At 37.1% G+C, this 21,104-nt stretch overlaps 1 protein-coding gene across 29 annotated transcripts in view; it reads right to left on the minus strand.

The window, feature by feature from the left end:
• Nucleotides 1-21,104, minus strand: part of CLOCK (clock circadian regulator) — a 132,970-nt gene extending 111,866 nt beyond the window's left edge. For 16 of the 29 annotated variants that reach the window (XR_004526683.2, XM_033857056.2, XM_033857054.2 and 13 more), the window contains exons 1-2: nt 20,668-20,821; nt 19,612-19,694 (exon numbers count right to left, since the gene is read on the minus strand). The gene's annotated coding sequence lies outside the window, so the exon portion shown is untranslated. Of the gene's footprint in view, nt 1-19,611; nt 19,695-20,667; nt 20,823-20,967 lie in introns of those variants that run through there. The other 13 variants (XM_073805279.1, XM_073805277.1, XM_033857049.2 and 10 more) reach the window with 5 other exon arrangements.

A 21,104-nucleotide genomic window follows, 5' to 3' on the forward strand; every position in this document is an offset into this window, starting at 1 on the left:
TGTATTCTTCAACTCTAGGATTTCTGTGTTTTTTTAATAATGGTTTCCAATTTCTTTGTTAAACTTCTCATTTTGTTCACTCATTGTTTTCCTACTTTCATTTACTTGTATGTATTCCTTTAATAGTTCAGTGAATTTCTTCAAGAGGATTATTCTCAATTCTTTGCCAAATAGTTCACAGATCTCTTCCTTAGGGGGCAGTCATTGGAATGGAATTTTGTTAGTTTCCTTTGATGGTGTCATGTTTCCCTGATGATTCATGATCCTTGTGGCTTACACTAGAGTCTGCACATTTGAGAAAATGAGCACCTCTTCTAGTCTTTACAACATGCTTCAGCAGGAAGTCCTTCACCAGTCAGCCCATCCAGAGATTCTGGGTGACACATAAGGTGGTTTCCACAGGGAAGTTTACTGCTGGAGCCATGGGGTGGGCAGTTGTGATGCCTGGGTCAACAGGTGGGCAGGCCAGATGCTTGCATATTCAGGGATCATCCTGGTGCCTGGGTACAAGAGGGAGGACCTGATTCAGGGCCCACAGAAGCCAGTCTGGAGTCTAGTTCCACATGGGCCAGACTTGAGCTGGGGTGTGTCAGGGACCTGTGGTCATGGTAGTTGTCCAGGTGCTGAGCCCAGGGGCCACAGAGGCAGTTGGTGCTGGGATGTGCCATGACCTGGGTTCATGGGAAACTGCCAGTAGCCTGGTGCTATGGAAGATGCCCAGGGTCATGGAAGGCAGCTGGTGCTGAGGTGAATCAGGAGCCTGCTGAGGGCCTGGTGCCACAGTAGTTGACCAGCACCAAAGTAACCCTGTAGCCTGGGTTCACAGGAGCTGGCTAGTGCTACAATGGATCACGGGACTGGGTTTGTTGGAATTCTCATGACCTGGAGCTGAGGAGTCACAGGAGCTGCCTGGGGCCACTGGAGCTGACAGACACTAGGTAGAGATGGGACCTGGGTTTGCAGGAGCAAAGTTGACATTTTGGCAAGGGATGAGTGTTAGGAATCCCTATGCTGCCAATTTGGTCTGATGATGAAATCTCACATACTACTGCTAATCTTTAATAATTAAAGATTTTAGAAACTTAAAAATAAAGTTCTGAACATATGGTTTAAATCTTACTACTTAAATAAAATGTGTTTGACCAACTAAAGTTGTCAGAGCATTAATTTTCTTAACTGGATGATTAGCAGACTATTATGAGTGAGAACTCTCAACTGACACAAACCAGAGAATTTACATTTGGGCAGCTAAGTTATAATGTGGAATATTACTCCCACTTACAGTTTAGTATTCCCGTGGTGTGAAAGTTAATCTCAAACTCCTTAAGGAGCTTAGAGTCTAACTGGATTATATACAACTAAATATTCTTTTAGATCGGAAGATAAATTGCAAGACTATCGTTATATACAATAATGTTAAAGTATTTGCTAAATATGAATAAATATACATAAAAATATGGATACATCAGTTGTTTCTGCATTTACCTATGCTCAAAAACTACTGAGTATATACTATGGCCAGGTATTTTAGGTACCAGGGCTGTATGACTGAACAAAACAAAGTCCCTACAATTAGAAACTATGACTTATGTTGGTAATATAATATTTTCATTTTTATTCTTATAATATCTACGGAAAGCACTCACTAGTAACACCTTTAGAGAATTTTAAAATGTCAGGGCCTTCAAAAAATAAAGGTAGTAAGAGGCAGAGTGAGCCTAGCCTAAGGAAGAAGAGATACTCTCCTCTAAACATATACAGGCATATGGCTTCATGAGAGTTGAAAGAATAGAATAAACACTTGTTTCAGGTTGGGTATGGTTCCTGTGGTGCCATTAGACTCTTGCTGTATACTGTAAACCATATGATTATAATAATTATTTTAGGGCTGGTAATCACAATGTAGTACAACCTAGGGTAAGTGACACACACATTTATAGAACGTTTCATTACTATTGGATCTTTTAAAACATGCATTAATGTTTTAGAACAAAGACAAACAAGAAAATGTCAAAGATTTATTGAAAAGCAAAGTTTTAGATTGTGTCTAGAAGTCAGTAGATAAGTTCCCAATCTCCTACACCTTCAGCAAGTACTTTGTAATTGATTTAAGTATAATCATAAAGATCTTTAATTATTAAAATGATGTAAATTACATTCCAAGGAAGAAAAAAATCTTAATATTATTTCTAAAATACTGAATTTTTAAATGTTGAAAAAGTATTTGGAGACCAAGACTTTATCGCTATAAAGATAAATTACTAACACCATATTCCGTAAATCTTCCACCACACTGGGGATTTGCTGTCGGTCTTTTTGATGATTTGCTGTGTAATGCTGTTCCTCTAAGCTAAGTGTTTAGATTTAATCCCTATACGTTTAATTTTCTTATGTGTAAAGTTACTTGAATTATCAAACTACAATATACTGACAGTTTCAGAGTGTCAAGCTGTAAAAACTGGCTTGGCCAGTCAATTTGGGAAACCGGAAAACAAATATTATACACATTCAACAAATGACACTGTGAACTAGTCTGCCTATATACGTTTTCAAGTAATATTAAATCACGGGGCAAAACTTCTTTCTCTTTTGCCCTAAACCTTATCTATAGTCCCTCTCTCATAGTGAATATGCAAAAAGATGTAATAATATTCTGAAAATAGATAATAACTACAGCAACAGGTTGTGAATAAATAAAGCAATATAAAGTGGCATCTTAAATAATAACCAATACCTTCACTATATAAGCAGTAAAATTTTCATATAGTTATTTGCCAAATGTCCTTGTTAAAGATGTCACTCTTTACTTATATTTAAAATATTCCCTAGAAATTAAAGAGAAATTACCTTTGAAATATATCATAAGTCCTCAGGGGCTGTGAGTATAAGCTTTGATTTTTATTTCCTGACCCAGGTAAGTGCCCTTTTGTTGTCTGAAAGATGTTTATTTAGATTAAAATCTTAAAGTACTCCAAATATTTTATATGAATCTTTTACTCACTACTGAAATCAAATTAACTATTTCATCAATTAAAGATAAGTAGTATATGACCAAAGTCACAGAAAGCTGCCTGCTATCTTCATTTGTAAATGGAAGAGAAGACTGGCAACTGGTGCCTGAAAATTTTTTTTAATACTTTCAGTATAAATTAATTTTAATCAAATATCAAAAAAAAACTAGAGCATTTTTTACTTTATGCAAAGGAATAAAGTTACACTTAACAGTTACTGGATAAGAAGCTATTGTGCAAAGACAGTTTATAAGTTTTTATTTTGTTTGTATATCCTGTTAGTCTCGTAAAACTTGCATATTATTGATGTAATACATGCACATGGTTTTAAAAAAACAAATAGTAAAAAACTGCAGTCCTGTTCGCTAGAAGCATTCACTTTTATCTATGTGTCTGTAGTTTTTATATTTATCTCTCTAATTATATATAACATGTCTGTATTTCTTGACTAACTTCAAATTATGTCTACTGACTCCTTGCTATGAAACAGGAAGATTTAGTTCACATATACTGTCTTCAATCTGCTTTCTTCTCTCCTCATTCTAATGTCAATCAATCCTATTTGAGCACTTGATATGTAGTTAGTAAGACTGAGAAACTGCATTTTAAATTTTACTCAACTTTAATGAATTTAAATTGCTAGATGTAGCTAGTGGCTATCATATTAGATGGGCAGTTCTAAATTATTCCTACCTTTAGGAATGTACAAAAGTTTTCTTTATGATCTAGTACTATAATCAATTTTTGTATATGTTCTATAAATGCTTGGAAAGAAGGTATACAGTCTCTATTTTCAAGGTAGGATTCAGTTTATCCATCAAATTTTGCTTATTAATTGGGATATTTAATTGTTCTATAGCCTTAATTTTTTTGTTCACTTGATACACTTTGGTCTAAGAGAGATCCATTAAAGTCCACCAGTAAAGTTTTTCTGAATAACTTTCCAGAATCACTTTTACTTTTGAATATTAATGCTCTACTATTTTTCTACTATTTTCTACTACTATTTTGAATATTTTGCTCTACTAATCTACTATAACTTTCCAGGATCACTTTTACTTTTGAATATTAATGCTCTACTATTTTTGAAGAAATACTATTTGGTATTTCTTCATTGTAAATTATAAACTTTACAATCAAAATACCCATTAATGTCTCATTTAATTCCATCTTTTCTCCATATTTACATTTTACAGATAGTTCTGTTATTTTAATAAGGTTTTTATTAAAATAATACTTTTATAATATCATATGTATTGAAGTCCATCTTCCATTTCTTCATGTTACCTATTAGTTCTCTACTATAAGCTATGTTAAGATGTTACACTTTCTCATCACCAGATTTCAACCAAAAACATGATATTTCTTATGGTCTACCTTTCTGCTGTTAGATACTTCTATCACTACACTTGTTGATTTTAAATGCTATGGACTTCTAGTTACTACACAGGAGGCAACTAGCATACTTAGCACACTTATTCAAGCTCCCACCTTCTTTCCCCTTTTCCTTCTGAATTGTTGGTTGTTTCATTATTAGGGTATAGAGCAGACTAAGGTCTGCTTAAATATCAATTTCTCAGTGAAGACCTTTCTGTCCACACAATTAAAAATTATAAATCCCTCTGTCCCCACCCTAACACTCCAGCCCCCTCCCCTGATTTGTTTTCCTCCATAGTATTAATCACCATCTAACATACATTTAAGTTAAGAGTTTCTCATCTGGTTTCCCCCAGTTGGAATGTAAGCTCCCCAAGGGCAGGCCTTTTTGCATTCTTTGTTCACTGCTGTAACACCAGCAACTAGAACAGTGCCTGGCACACAGCAGATGTTCACTAGGTACTTGCTGAACAAATAGGATAAAGTCCACTACTAAAAGTATATTCAAAAACTGTTAAAAAGCTTTACTGAGAGAAATTAAAGGCCTAAATGAATACAGAAGTATATTATGTTTATGGTACTGGAGGACTTCCATTACCAGATTTAAAGCTACAGTAATCAAGACTTAGAGGTACTGATGTAAAGATAAGTATAAAGTTCACTATATAAAATAGAGTTCAAAAAAAGACCCACACACATATGATTAATTGGTTTTTGACAAAAGTGACAAGGTAATTCAGTGGAGAAAAAGAACAGTCTCTCAATAAATGGTGCTACAACAACTGTATATCTATGTGGAAAAAAAATTTTTTAAGAATCTCAACCCTTTTTCATATCATATATAAAAATCAACTGAAATGAATCATATACTTCAAAGTAGACAAACATTTCTTAGGACACAAAAATATGAAGAATAAAAGAATTAATCAACTGGATTTCATCAAAATTTAAAACTTTGCTCTTCAGATACCATTAAGAAAATATAAAGGGCAGCCATAGATTGGGAGATCAAATTTTCACAATCCTAGTATCTGATAAAAGCCTCATATCAGAATATATTTACAAAAACAAACCTCTTACATCTCAGTAAATGAGTAAACAACCCAATTTTTTAAATGGGTAAAAGATCTGAGCAGACACTTCACAAGAGAAAATATACGAATGACCAATAAGCACACATAAACATGCTCAATATCATGTCATTAGGGAAATGCAAATTAAAAACACAATGACTTAACATTACATACCCACTAGAATGGCAGAAATTCAAAAACGCTGACAATACCAAGTGTTAGCAAGAATGCAGACCAACTGAAAATCTCATTGCTGAAGGGAATGTAAAACGGTAAAACCACTTTAGAAAACGGTTCATCAGTGTCTTATGAAGTTAAACATATAATTACCATACAGCCCAGCAATTCTATTCCTACATATCTGCCCAAGTGAAATGAAAACACATGTCCACAAATGTTTAGCAGTTTTGTTTATAATAGCCAAAAACTGGAAGCAATCCAAAAGTCCAACAACTAATAATTATAAACAAACTATGCCATATCTCATACAATGGAAAAGTATTCAGAAATAAAAAGAGAAAACCACTAACACAGATGAGTATCAAAAGCATTATGCTAACTGCAAGCTAGACCCCGAAGACCATATACTGTAGTATCCCATTTATATCATATTGTATAAAAGGTGAAATTGTATTATCAGAAAACAGATTGGTGGTTGCCAGGGAGAGAGAACTTTTCATGTTGACAGGAATTTTCTGTATCTTGATTGTGGTAGTGGTTACAAAAATGTATCTGTCCGTCAAAATTCAACATGTATACTTACAATGGATGAGTTTTAACATATATAAATTATACCTCAATAAATCTGATTTTTAGAACGTATACTAGGTCAAAAACTAAAACCCACCTACCTAAAACCCAAAAGAATACTTAATACAAAATTGCTCAGGAAAATAGAGTATTATGTGAAGCTTCTAAAAACCAGTAAGGAGTTGTCCACATCCAAGTAGGATGAAACAGTTTGCAGTGGGTCAATATTCTTCTTGAGAACAACTAGAAAAGCTAAATAAATTACAAAAAAACATATTTTTAAAGGCAGCGTATAGCTGTCTTTAAAACATGGGGGACAAGAAGGTCTACCACTCCAGAGAAGGGGGGATCTTTTAAATTTGTTTAGATGATCTGCAGTTGCTTTCCCTGGGGTTATTTCCAGATTATGGGCTGAGTGTGAAGGCTGAAAACTTGAGATTTGGCCTGTACAAAACGTTGCTGCTGAGGAACCAAGAAACCAGGAGTGCTTTTGGTGTTCACACAAGGCTGGAGTAACAAAAATGGGAAACTGCAGGGACCTCAAGCTCAAGGCCAATATCTCTCACAGGACATTTGCTTAATTTTAAAACAGTACAGGGTAAGAGGCTAAATAATAATTGAAAAACTTCGAAAAGCAAAGTGAAATTTTCCACTTTGGCTCTGCTAAGGGGTAAAGACCCTTTGAAACGAAATGAAAGGCTTTGAAATGAAAGTCCTGGAAAACCATACCCTACAAATAAAGGAAAGAAGAAGAAGAATACCACCAAACTACTCAAATAGCAACCTAGCCTCTGTATAAATTAAGGTGACTGGCTCCCTAGTCTATCTGCCTAGAAGAAAAGGTAAACACCCTCTGGCAGAACATACTTGATGCTTGCTTTATTTTGTTTTTTAAATCACAATGTCTGGCATTCAATCAAAAATTACAAGACATAAACAAAAACTATCAACCAACTTGACCTAATTGATATCTACAGAACACTCCACCCAACAACAACAGAATCCACATTCTTTTCAAGTGCACATGGAGCATTTACTAAGACAGATCATATTATGGGCCATAAAACAAATCAATAAATTTAAAAGGATCCAAGTCATAAAAGTATATTCTCTCATCACAAGAGAATTAACTTAAAAATAATAGATCTCTGGAAAACCCTCAAATTCTTGGAAACTAAATAATATACTTCTAAATAATGTCGAGGCCAAAGAAGACATCAAAAAGTAAATTAAAAAGTACTCTGAGCTGGATGAAAATGAAAAACATATATATATTAAAATTTGTAAGCAATATTTAGAGGGACATTTGTAGCACACATATAGCAGGGGAAAAGGTCACAGATTAATGACCTCAGCTTCTACCTTAAGAAACTAGAAAAAGAAAACAAACCTAAAGTAAGTTAAAGAAAGGAATTAATAAAGATCAGAGCAGAAATAAGGCAACAAAAAGCAGGAGAACTAGAGGAAATCAGTTAAACCAAAAGCTGATCCTTTGAGAATCTTAATAAAGTTAATAAATCTCAAGCCAGACTGATCAGGGAAAAAAGAGAGAAGACACAATTTCCCAATATCAGGAATGACACCAAATCTCTGCAGATTATACAGATATTAGACTCAAGATATATTCTATAGCTATTTAAAGGATAATAAGAGAATATTATAAACAACTTTACTAATTCAACAACTTAGATGAGATGGACAAGTTCTTTGAAAAACCTAGCAACATATGAAGTGACAGAACCACACAAACACATGAAAAACAACAGAAAAACAATATACGTAGACCAATGGTTGATGCAGTTACTGAAATTAATAACAAGCATTTAATCAGTATGTTCAAGAGACTTGAAGTCTATTAAAAATGTATAAAATAGGATCAAATGGATGTTTTAGAACTCAAAGTTTCAATGTAAAATTAAGAACACAATAGATTGGCTTGGAGAAAAAGTAAGATAGTTGTTGGTATACTATAAGATAGGTCATTATAAGATACCCAAACTGAAATATATAGAGAAAAAAATTTTTAAGAGACATGTGAAACATGATGACAGGGTGTAATAAATGTTTAAATTAAAATCCATAAAGGAGGAGGGGGCAGAAGCAATAACTGAAGATGTAATGACAGAGAATTTTCCAAACTAAAGGCACCAAGCTACAGATTCAAAAAAGCTCTATGAACATAAAGCAAATACAAAGAAAAACACACCTCAACACATCATAGTCAAACTGCTAAAAAACTATGACAGCAAAGAAGGCATTTTGAGAAGTCTTTTGAAAAAAATAAAAGAATTATTAGCAAGACTATAAGCTGACACATTACCTTCAGTAAGACTTTAACAGAAAGCCATAAGACAATGAAATAACTACTGACATAGAATTCTATACCCAGTGAAAATATAACTCAAAAAAAGGTGAAATTAAGATGTTTTCAGATAAACAAAAATGGAAAAATTCACTGTCAGTAGGTAGGCTGGTATTAAAATACATACTACTAAAGGAAGCTATTCAGACAGAAGGAAAATGATCCCAGACAGAAACAGAAATGAGGGACGGAAGAACCCTGGAAAGGGTAAACATGAACAAAAATTGACTGTCCAAAACCATACTATCTTGTGGAGTTTAAAATATGTATAAATAAAACACAGAACAATAACAATGCAAAAAGGTTGGAGTATGAGTTAATGTGTAAGAAGGTGTCATTACTGGGGAATGGTAAAAGTAATAATTTGTATTATCTGTATTATATGTAATTTGTATTGTAAATATGCTTGTTTTAACCTCTAGAATAACCACTAAAGGTATAATGAAAGAATATATAACTAACAAATTAATAGGAGGAAAAACAGGAAAAAAAATTAGATTAACACCAAAAAAAGCAAAATAGGAGGGATAAAAAGGAATGCAAAACAGATGACTCAAAGAAAAGTCAAAGTTGATGATGGTTACAAACTTGGCTATTATCAGCAAAAATGTAAATGAATTTCAGTTGACCCCTGAACAACACAGGTTTGAATTCCACAGGTCCACCTGTACACAGATTTTTTTCCAATAGTAAATATTGGGTTCCCCAAAAAGTTCGCTCGGTTAATGATTACGTTGTTCAATAAATTTCTTGGTGAAAATGAAATACATCTTCTATTTTTACTTAAAATCAAGCGAACCTTTTGGCCAACCCAATACTTCAGTAATAAACGATCCGTGGTTGGTTGAATTAAAGGATGTGGAACCCTGAATACTGAGGAACTGCATATATGGATGAACCATGGAGGGACCCACTATAAGTTATACGTGGATTTTCGACCTTTTCAACCACAAAGAAGGTTACTGTCCCTAACTGCCACAATGCTCAAGGGTCAACTGAAAACAAAGTAAAGGACTAAGACTAGATAAAAATAATGAAAACATTACTTTACAAGTAAAGATATACAGAAAGCATGATGAGAGGAAAAAAGCAGTTTATAAAACTGCATATATTCCACTTGCTATAAAATTGTAACATGTACATGTACATACATACACATGCACACCCACACCCATCCCAACTCCCTTAGAAAATGCTGAAAAAAATATTAACAGAGCTTTATCCCTGAGATTTTGGGTGATTTTTTTCATCATAGATTTTCTTTGTAGTTTTTGGTACTTTAACTCTTTCCCAAGGAACAAGACTCATTTTTATACAAACCACAAAACTATTTTCAAAAGAAAAAAGTCTTACGTTTTAATAATGATTGGCCCCAACAAAAGTAAGAGACTTAAAGAAAAATATATGAATGTGATCAAGTCTAAAAAGAAGCTAAACAATGTAAGCCTGTTTCATACAATAAACTACTGGTGAAACAGAGACCTTTATAAGTACAGATATTATATCATCATCATTTCTGATGGAGACAAAAATTACCATGTAAGAGTTGGAAATAGCATTTTCCATTAACTAATGTTTCTCTCATTTCTCTTCTTGCTTCTAATAAAATTTTGTGAAATTTCTATAGAACTACATAAGTTAAAGTTGTAAAATAAAATTTAGGTTCTAACATATTTCATTTGAATTTGTGGGTTTTTTCCTAAATAACTTCTAATATTGTTTCAACTAAAATTTAAGTTTCGACATAGAAAAAAAGTCACCGCTTTTCCATAACTTGATTTGGCAAAAGTATCTCAAAGAAATATGCAATACCACGCACCCTGGCAACATCTTCTAATAACTTTTTCATTGTTCTGAGTCACATAAAAAGGTCAAGTACTCCCAAACTCTATATGTAGATACAAAACTCTAAGCAACTTATTGAAATTGGAACTCCCCTCCAAAAAATGATAAGAGCCACGTTTGGTACACACTATGAAAGTAACAAAACGACAGAAATAGTAATAGCTAACATTTACTGAACAATTAACTCTGTGATAAATACTCATTACTCTAATTACTTTGCACATGTTGTTTAATTCTCACATAATATTATGAACTAGTATTATCTTCATTTTACAGATGAGAAATTGAGGTAACATTTGTCCAATCACTAGCAATAAAACCAGGATGTAAATGCCAAGCAGGCTAGCTATAGAGCTGTGCACTCTTCATCCCTATACCATGCTATAAATGTAACTAATTAAGACCTTTAAAGTAGTCTGCTGTCTTCGTTACTAAATTTCAGGTAATAAATAACAATAAGCTTTATTTAGAATAAAACCAGATATTTTAGTAATCTGATCATGTCACTGAGAATAAATAAATGGAAAAAATAAACACCCCCAAATTTCCTATTTTCATGACAAAAAAGAAAAAGGAAAAAAGCAGTCGCTATCAAAAGTAATAGTCATACCCTAACACCATACACAAAAATAAACTCAAAATGGATTAAAGACCTAAATGGAAGACTGGATACCATAAGACTCTTAGAGGAAAACATAGGCAGAACATTTTTTTTTTTAACATCTTAATTGGAGTATAATTGCTTTACAATGGTGTGTTAGTTTCTGCTGTATCACAAAGTGAATCAGCTATATGTATAATATATCCCCATATCCCCTCCCTCTTGCATCTCCCTCCCACCCTCCCTATCCCACCCCTCTAGGTGGTCACAAAGCACCGAGCTGATCTCCCTGTGCTATGCGGCTGCTTCCCACTAGCTATCTATTTAAAATTTGGTAGTGTATATATGTCCATGCCACTCTCTCACTTTGTCTCAGCTTACCCTTCTCCCTCCCCGTGTCCTCAAGTCCGTTCTGTACGTCTGCGTCTTTTTCTTGTCCTGCCCCTAGGTTCTTCAGAACCTTTTTTTTTAGATTCCATATATATGTGTTAGCATACGGTATTTGCTTTTCTCTTTATGACTTGATTCACTTTGTATAACAGACTCTAGGTCCATCCACCTCACTACAAATAACTCAATTTCATTTCTTTTTATGGCTGAGTAATACTGCATTGTATATATGTGCCACATCTTCTTTATCCATTCATCTGTCGATGGACCCTTAGGTTGCTTCCATGTCCTGGCTATTGTAAACAGTGCTGCAATGAACATTGTGGTACATGACGCTTTTTGAATTATGGTTTTCTCAGGGTATGTGCCCAGTAGTGGGATTGCTGGGTCATATGGTAGTTCTATTTTAGTTTTTTAAGGAACCTCCATACTGTTGTCCACAGTGGCTATACCAATTTACATTCCCACCAACAGTGCAAGAGGGTTCCCTTTTCTCCACACCCTCTCCAGCATTATTGTTTGTAGATTTTTTTTTTCTTTTTTTGTGGTACACGGGCCTCTCACTGTTGTGGCCTCTCCGGTTGCAGAGCACAGGCTCCAGATGCGCAAGCTCAGCAGCCATGGCTCACGGGCCCAGCTGCTCCGCGGCATGTGGGATCTTCCCGGACCGGGACACGAATCCGTGTCCCCTGCACTGGCAGGCGGATTCTCAACCACTGCACCACCAGGGAAGCCCTAGATTTTTTGATGATGGCCATTCTGACTGGTGTGAGGTGATACCACATTGTAGTTTTGATTTGCATTTCTCTAATGATTAGTGATGTTGAACATCCTTTCATGTGTTTGTTGGCAATCTGTATATCTTCTTTGGAGAAATGTCTATTTAGGTCTTCTGCTCATTTTTGGATTGGGTTTTTTTTGACATTGAGCTGCATGAGCTGCTTGCATAGTTTGGAGATTAATCCTTTGTCAGTTGCTTTGTTTGCAAATATTTTCTCCCATTCTGAGGGTTGTCTTTTCGTCTCGTTTATGATTTCCTTTGCTATGCAAAAGCTTTTAAGTTTCATTAGGTCCCATTTGTTTATTTTTGTTTTTATTTCCCTTTCTCTAGGAGGTTTATTTTTGTTTTTATTTCCCTTTCTCTAGGAAGTGAAAAGATCCTTTTCAAAAAAGGATCTTGCTGTGATTTATGTCACAGAGATAGGCAGAACACTCTCTGACATAAATTGCAGCAAGATCTTTTTCAATCCATCTCCTAGAGTAATGAAAGAAAAAAAAATAAACAAATGGGACCTAATTAAACTTAAAAGCTTTTGCACAGCAAAGGAAACCATAAACAAAATGAAAAGACAACCCTCCTGCAGCAACATTCATCTCCAAAATATACAAACAGTTCATGCAGCTCAAAAAAACAAACAACCCAATCAAAAAATGGGCAGAAGACCTAAATAGACGTTTTTCCAAAGAAGACACACAGATGGCCAAGAGGCTCATGAAAGGATGCTCAACATCACTAATTATTAGAGAAGTGCAAATCAAAACTACAATGAGGTATCACCTCATACCAGTCAGAATGGCCATCATCAAAAAATCTACAAACAGGGCTTCCCTGGTGGCGCAGTGGTTGGGAGTCCGCCTGCCGGTGCAGGGGACGCAGGTTCGTGCCCCGGTCCGGGAAGATCCCACATGCCACCCAGCGGCTGGGCCCGTGAGCCATGGCCGCTGAGCCTGCATGTCCGGAGCCTGTGCTCCACAACAGGAGAGGCCACAACAGTGAGAGGCCCGCATACCGCAAAGGGAAAAAAATAAAAAATAAAATAAAAATAAATCTACAAACAGTAAATGCTGGAGAGGGTGTGGAGAAAAGGGAACCCTCCTACACTGTTGGTGAGCATGTAAATTGGTCCAGCCACTATAGAGAACAGTATGCAGGTTCCTTAAAAAAACTAAAAATAAAGCTACCATATGATACTGCAATCCCACTCCTGGGCATATATCCAGAGAAAAATCATAACTTTAAAAGATACATGCACCCCAATGTTCACTGCAGCACTATTTACAATAGCCAGGACATGTAAGCAACCTAAATGTCCATCAACAGATGAGTGGATAAAGAAGATGTGGTATATATACATAATGGAATATCAGCCATAAAAAAGAACGAAATGATGCCATTTACAGCAACATGGATGGACCTAGAGATTGTCATACTGAGTGAAGTAAGTCAAAGACAGACAAATATCATATGATATCCCTTATATGTGGAATCTAAAAAATGGTACAAATGAACTGATCTACAAAACAGAAGTAAGAGTTATAGATGTTGGGCTTCCCTGGTGGCACAGTGGTTGAGAGTCTGCCTGCCAATGCAGGGGACATGGGTTCATGCCCCGGTCCGGAAGGATCCCACATGCCGTGGAGCGGCTGGGCCTGTGAGCCATGGCTGCTGAGCCTGCACGTCCGGAGCCTGTGCTCCGCAACGGGAGAGGCCACACAGTTAGAGGCCCACGTACCGCAAAAAAAAAAAAAACAAAACCAAAAAAAAGAGTTACAGATGTAGAAAACAAACTTTTGGTTACCAGAGGGGGGGGGGGTAGGAAGAGGGATAAACTGGGAGAGTGAGATTGACATATACACACTATTATATATAAAATAGATGACTAATAAGGACCTACTGTAACTCTACTCAATACTCTGCAATGACTTATAAGGGAAAAGAATCTAAAAAAGAGTGTATATATGTGTGTGTATAACTGACTCCCTTTGCTGCATAGCAGAAACTAGCACATTATAAATCAACTATACTCAAATAAAAATTTTTAAAAAGTAATAGTCATAGGAACCTGATAAAATATGTAACTTCCAAAAACAGGCAACAGAAGACACCTTAAAACTACTGCATTAAACTTTAAGATCATATCTATTTTCCCCTGAAAATAGTTTAATCTAACAGTTTTTCTCCCCGATTTAAACTACAGGATATAGATACCTAAGGGTTGAATAAAATTTCACAGAAATCCTATACACAGGTAATGTCAATTCTTTGGGTGAAAGTGTTCTTTCTTGGTATTCAGACTTTCCTTTTAAGGAAGTTTTTTTGAGCAATCAAACAAACTCTCTGTTCTGTTGTAAAAAATGTTACAGCTTAAATTTTAATTGAGTGTGTAAAGACTGCTTCATAGATTCCTACCTTACTTGAAGGCTTATTCAAGAGCACTGCTATCCAAATCATGTTTGCTCATGAAATGCCAAGTTACTTTAATACAATTCAAAGTTAAACCTACCTTAGAAAGAAAATATACCATTATAAAAATCTTGGAGTCATTATTATGAATCAATATTAGATAATTTATCATATGCTTCTGGCATATTTTTTCAACAAAAAGCACAAAATTTCTGTTTAATCTCGACATTAATACAAATTCAGTAAAATTCTACTTGAATTCTAATTCTTCTGAAGACTATCCTATTGAAATTTTTTTAAGTATCAACTCTACCAGATGACTAATGCTGTCAGTTCTAAAAGTGACCATTTTTTAAATAATTTTTTAAAGTATTTATTTATTATTTCACAGCTCCATGGAGCATGCGGGATCTTAGTTCCCCAATGAGGGATCAAACCCACGCCCCCTGCAGTGGAAGCACAGAGTCTTACCCTCTGGACTGCTAGGGGAGTCCCATTGTTTATAATTTTAAAAACTGAAAACTTGCATCCAACAGAAATAGACCAGTAAGTAAATTATTACACAAACATAAATGAGGATATCACATAACTATTAAAAATAATAATGTTGTAGAAAAATACTGATATAAAAATGTTCAAGATTCACCGTTAAGTGAATAGAATAGTTTGCACAATAGTGGACGCATTATGAGACCATTTTGTAAACATCACGTCTATAAGTGTACATGTGATGTCTATATGTACACTTATAGACATGTGATGTGGCTAAGCAAAACACAGGGAGAAGATATTTCAGAAGGTTAACAATGGCGTCTAGTGGTTGTGAGAATTCTAGTGGTATTTTCAAAATTTAATTCATGCTCTGCATGTTTCCCAAGTTTTCTACATTAGGGATACACTATTTTTATAACTGGGGGAAAGATTAAGAAAGAAATAAGCTATTTATGTTACAGCCATATTTTAATGCAAATGATAAATTCTTAGCAAGTTGTTGGTTTAACCCTCATTGTGGCAACACCCATTTGTGTTTTATTTTTTAAACACAAAATTTTGAGCATGAATCAATCTGTATTTTCATTTTCTACTATCTTGGATGGGAATTAAAAATGTACATATCTGATTAAATGTGCCCTCTTTGAAAGAGATGGGAATTTTTGTCTTATTCTTGGATCTTATTAATATAAAAATGAGAAAATATTTCTGAAAAATAAAAGGTAAATCACATTCTAAACAGTATCCTATGAAAGTCAAAAATAATACATAAAAATTTATTTTTTACAAGTGATTTTTCTGTAGACTTCTAAGACTTAAAATAATAAGTAGACTTACATCTTTATGAAATACACACCTAAAATAACTAATAACTCAAAGTTGACACTATACTTATGAGGAGTTTAGGTAATTTAACATTTGCATAATCAAATACATGGAGAAAAACAGCAATCTCTTACCCACCTAATTCACAGGAGTTATACCTAACAGAGCTATAAAAATAAGTAACAAATGGTTGTAAAGCAACCTATAAATATAAATGCCATTATAAAAATCACAGTCAATTAGCAAGAATTAAATTGCTCTGACACTTAAAATGTATTCTGTAATTCATACACTCCATCTAGAATTTTAGACTCAGAAAAGGAGAAAATACAATGTCCACTGGTACAGTGCTTACAAGAAACTACACTTTAAAATTATTTTTTTACTTTATGCATCTGAGAAGAACTGGTAAGAGACACAAACAATAAAAGGTAGTTTTGCTGTGGAACTCTGAGTTTTCACCATATTGTTGTTTGCTTTCAGAGTTTAAAATACGTACAGCAAATAAATATTTTATTTGACATAGCACCAGAAGTAAAAATGTGGGGGAGGGGGGACATTAAATATGTGCTTTGAGGGAAAAAACAACTTACTTTTTTTTTTTTTTTTTTGCGGTACGCGGGCCTCTCACTGTTGTGGCCTCTCCCGTCGAGGAGCACAGGCTCCGGACTCGCAGGCTCAGCGGCCATGGCTCACAGGCCCAGGCGCTCCGCGGCATGTGGGATCTTCCCAGACCGGGGCTCGAACCCGCGTCCCCTGCATCGGCAGGCGGACTCTCAACCACTGCGCCACCAGGGAAGCCCCAACAATTTTCTTTTAATATTAACAACTGCCTGACATATTAGATGGTAGACAATAGTTAACTGGCAGAATTAAATCTCCTATTCTAAAATCCTGAAATCTAAGAGAGGCTGTATTATAATGATCAAATAAAACATCAAATGGTTCTTTCCAGTGGGAGAGAGTAAAAAGCAAGCAAACAAAAATAAACTATCAATTAGTGTTCATAAGTGCCTGCTATGAGGATGCAATTTAACTCCTTACTTCCTTACCCCTTAAGAGCTAAGATTTGAGCTTTATGTTCTATCCTTTCTTAACTATTTAAAACGTTGAGATATCTACTCTCCCTCCAAACTCCATGCCCACAAAAATAAAAAGCTAGAAATAGTCTTACCCTTACAAACCTCATGTATCTATGGAATCTATCATTTCCCATCTTGTGTTATAATCATTACATACATGCTCTTTTAACCATACTAGATTTCAAACCCTCTGAGGGCAGGGTCAATTATACTTTATCTTTCTATGTATGTCACATAGCTTAGTAAAGTGTCTTGACTAATACTCAACTTTCTATCACCTAAAAAGAATTAAGTCTTGGTAACTATTCGCAGCTTGGTTTAAAAAAACAAAGACAATACAAAAAAAAACCACCACCTCTGGAACTATTAGAAGGGCAATGTTCTCTCTGAGTGGAAGTATGCATGCAACTTGTCTGCTGTCAGTAAAGCACAAACCGGACCAAAATGCCTCTTCTCCCCTTTCTGCTTCAAAGGCTGGATTCCATCCAAGGCTGGATTCCATCCAAGTCAATCAACGTCTCTTAGTTAAGGACAAAGCCTGCCTAGGTTCACTTCAGAGGACCAGGAGAGGCTGATGTAATCTAAGGGGCTTTCTAGTGGTCTGCAAGTACAGGAGAATAAAATCAAAGTTTAACCTGTGAGCTACTGACCAGGTCAAAACCCAAAGAAAACGTTAGAATGTGGACCCTAAAGAGTCCTATAAAAGCCATGGAATCCATGTCTTACAGGTGAATTCAATCTACATCACATAAAGCTCACACCAGTTAAGACCTCACTACAAACTCTGTAAATGTACCCCAAACCAACCAGCCCCTCACAAGTGAAAAGATGAGAATGTCCTACGGTGTATACTACACGTTAAACTTTCTCACATACTCCAGGTCATTTCCCTATCCTGTGGGTTAGTAACAGCCCACAGTAGAGGCAAACTGGCAAAGTAGACGATCAATCAATATAATTCTATTTTCAAGATTGAAAAGTCTATGTTTGTAAATGCACAGAAAAAAAAAAACTGGAAAGTTATATAACAGTGTTAGCAGCAGTTATCTCTAGGGAGAGATGTGACAAAGTGGAAGTGTGCAAAGGGCGTTTTCTCTTATTATATATACATTGTATTGTTTTAATTCTTCATGAACATTGATTTACTTCTATAATGTTAAAAACAAAATTTTAAGTAAAATTTTGAAATATGATTCTGTTTTTTCAAAAAGACTGAATAGACCCACATGGAATTCAAACGAAAAATAAATGCCATTTGCAGAAGTTTGGCTACTAGAGACCTACAGATCAAAAAGAAATAACACAATTATCCTATCCTACAAAATAAAAAGGAATGCTGGTAACATAACAAAAATGCCCATAGCAACTGTCATTCAACATTCACTACTTTTGATTATACAACATTAGCCACCAGAGGAATTTTGAGTACCCACCCACCAAAATTACATACTGCTTATAACAATCCATAAGTTGTAAGAAGTTTTTAGTGTTTTGCACCAACAGATCATTGACTTATCGGTTTAATTTTCCATAAGTAGTACTATATACATGTATACAAATATAAATTTACATGTCACTGAGGTTCATGTCTGATTGCCTTGAGAAAACCATTTCCCAATCTGAAAAGCAAACTACCTGGACAATCAATTCTTTTATCATTTTAATGGAGTATTCATATTCTCCAACTATTTGTCATGACAACTTTGGAGTTAAAATAAGTAAAAGTAAAATTTTATACAACTACGATTCCTGGGGAAGAAAGGAAGGGAGGACAAACTATGCTCTGAAAACAGCATAATCCAGCCATAATGCCAAATGTAAATAACGTCATATATTTTAGCAAAGCAAAATAAGACTAAACATCTTTAAGAGTTAAACTGGTGACCTCAGCCTCTTTCAATTTTAGTTCATTTTCCTAAAAAAAATTAAAAGAAATCATATTGAAAATAGCCAAATTACCATAAATTAGGAAGAAAAGACAAGCAACAGAAAAAAACACACAGCAAATTATCTTGGAGAGGAGAACTTTGTTTAACCTTAAACCTATAATATAGTCACAAATATTTTAAAATATAAGGACATACAGTGTGCATGTCACTTCCCACTATCCCCTCATCATGCTACTTCTCCCTCTGCCCCATCACTGTCAGTTTTCCACTATCCCTCCAGATTTCTTTGTACGTAGAAAAACAAACACAAATCTGTATTCTTATTCCACGGGTGCCCCCTTAACACACAAAGTAGCACATTATTCACACTGTCCTACATCTTGCTTTTTTTCGCTTTATAACATATTTTGGAGATCTTTCCATGTCATTACACAGAAAGCTTCCTCATTCTTCACAGCTGAGCATGACTAGTTCTACCACAACTTCCATCTATCTTCTTCAGGCTAACCTTTAATGACATTCTGTTCAGTCAACTACTTAACACCTGAGTTAGTTTCTTCCCCCCCCCACCACCAAGATTATAAAACAGAGAAAGCACCTCATTACCTAAATTTTATCCTTTTTAGAACGTTTATTTTTCAACCGGGTAGAGGGAAAACGCCGCATGATTTTCTCCTCTTATCACTTAAAATGAAGCTACAAATTAGAATGCAGACTTAAGTGAAATTACCTTTTTTTGATTCGGGGGATCAGCATAATAGCCAAATCAACAATTACTGTAAAAGTTTCTTTACTTCTTGGGCTTTTCCTTCACTGTAAAAGAAGACATTGGTTTTTTTTTTTTTTTTTTCTTTTTTTTAAGGTTAGAAAGGCTTAAGGTCGTAGAGCGTGGCATTCTGATAGCAAGAAACCGCCACCTGATTCGCTCTTTCATTTGCCAGGTCAGAGGACGAGGCTTTTACCTTTCAGGATTCTGATATTACTAACAGGACGACTTCTACACCGGCGAAAACGCACTCAGGAATATAAGCTCTGCGGCGCTACGCGTTGGAAACTACACTCCTGGGGCCAGAGCTCCAGGACTAGCTATAAAGACTCCGGCTTCGCCGGCGGAAAGGCAGCTAGAAGAGCCAGCTGCCGCGGTGACACGGAGCAGGCGGGAGCGGGTGGACGGAAGGAAGGAGGAGCGGCGCCGCGCGGGGCACCCTCGAACCCGCGCAGTCGCTCGAGTCGGACGCGCGGAGCCGCGCGCTCCCCGGGGACCGAGGCCCGGAACCGCGACCACTAACGGAACCAGCCCAGGGGCGGCGGTGGCCGCCACACGGACTGCGGACCGCGGCGCGAGGGCCGAGGGCCGGGAGGGCGGGGGTTCCCCGGAGGAGCTGGCCGTCCTGGCGCCCCATTGGGCTCCGCTCCAAACGTGCCCGAGTTGTGACAGGAATAAAGTGGGTCACAAGGCCTAACGGGTCCCCAGCGAAAGCCCTCTCCGCACCCGGTCTCCGGCTTTCCCGGCCGCTCTGCCGCTCGAATCGGCCCCAGCCCAAGAGCGCGCTCCAACCACCCGGCCCCGCCGTGCACCCCAATCCCGCCCCTGCCCCGCAGGTAACCCCAGCTTTTCCGGAGGGCCCCTCAACCGGGGCGGGCCTCCGCCCCAACTCCCGAGAAAAGACACACTAGGGCGACGGGCAAAACTTGGGCTTCAGCACCCGCCCGCCCCTCCCCTGGCCGCCGCCCCCCGGCCCCGTACACACCGCCCCCCGCTCCCTCCCCTTCCCCGCGCCCTCACCGTGTGGCTTGCGGCGGCTCCGGCTTCTTCCCTCCCCCACCCTGGAGCCTAGCTGCGGTGACTCGGAACAGCTAACCCGGCTGCGCCCGGAAGACGCCGTGGCTCCCAGCTCAGGCAGTACCTGGGGCTGAGCGGCGCCCCCCACCCACCCCCAAACAATTCCCCGCGACTGCCTCCCGCTCCTCCTCCCCCTCCCTTTCCTTCCCCTCCTCCACCAGCACCGGTAGCACGCATGCGCCGCCCAGGCAAGCCTACCGGCGGACGTCACGCCCCAGGCCCACCCGGTGGGGCGCCACTCACCGGGAGCGCGCACGCGTCGGCAGCCAGATTTCCTTCGCCCTCTGGGTCTCGGGTGTTTCCTTTTTTAAGCCGGTCGCCGCAAGCTGAGGCTGTGATTGCACTCCTTCTCGGCGCATGCGTCATCAGTGACCCCCGCG

The sequence above is a fragment of the Tursiops truncatus genome, chromosome 5 (assembly GCF_011762595.2).
Source record: "Tursiops truncatus isolate mTurTru1 chromosome 5, mTurTru1.mat.Y, whole genome shotgun sequence".
Taxonomy (NCBI): Eukaryota; Metazoa; Chordata; class Mammalia; order Artiodactyla; family Delphinidae; genus Tursiops; species Tursiops truncatus.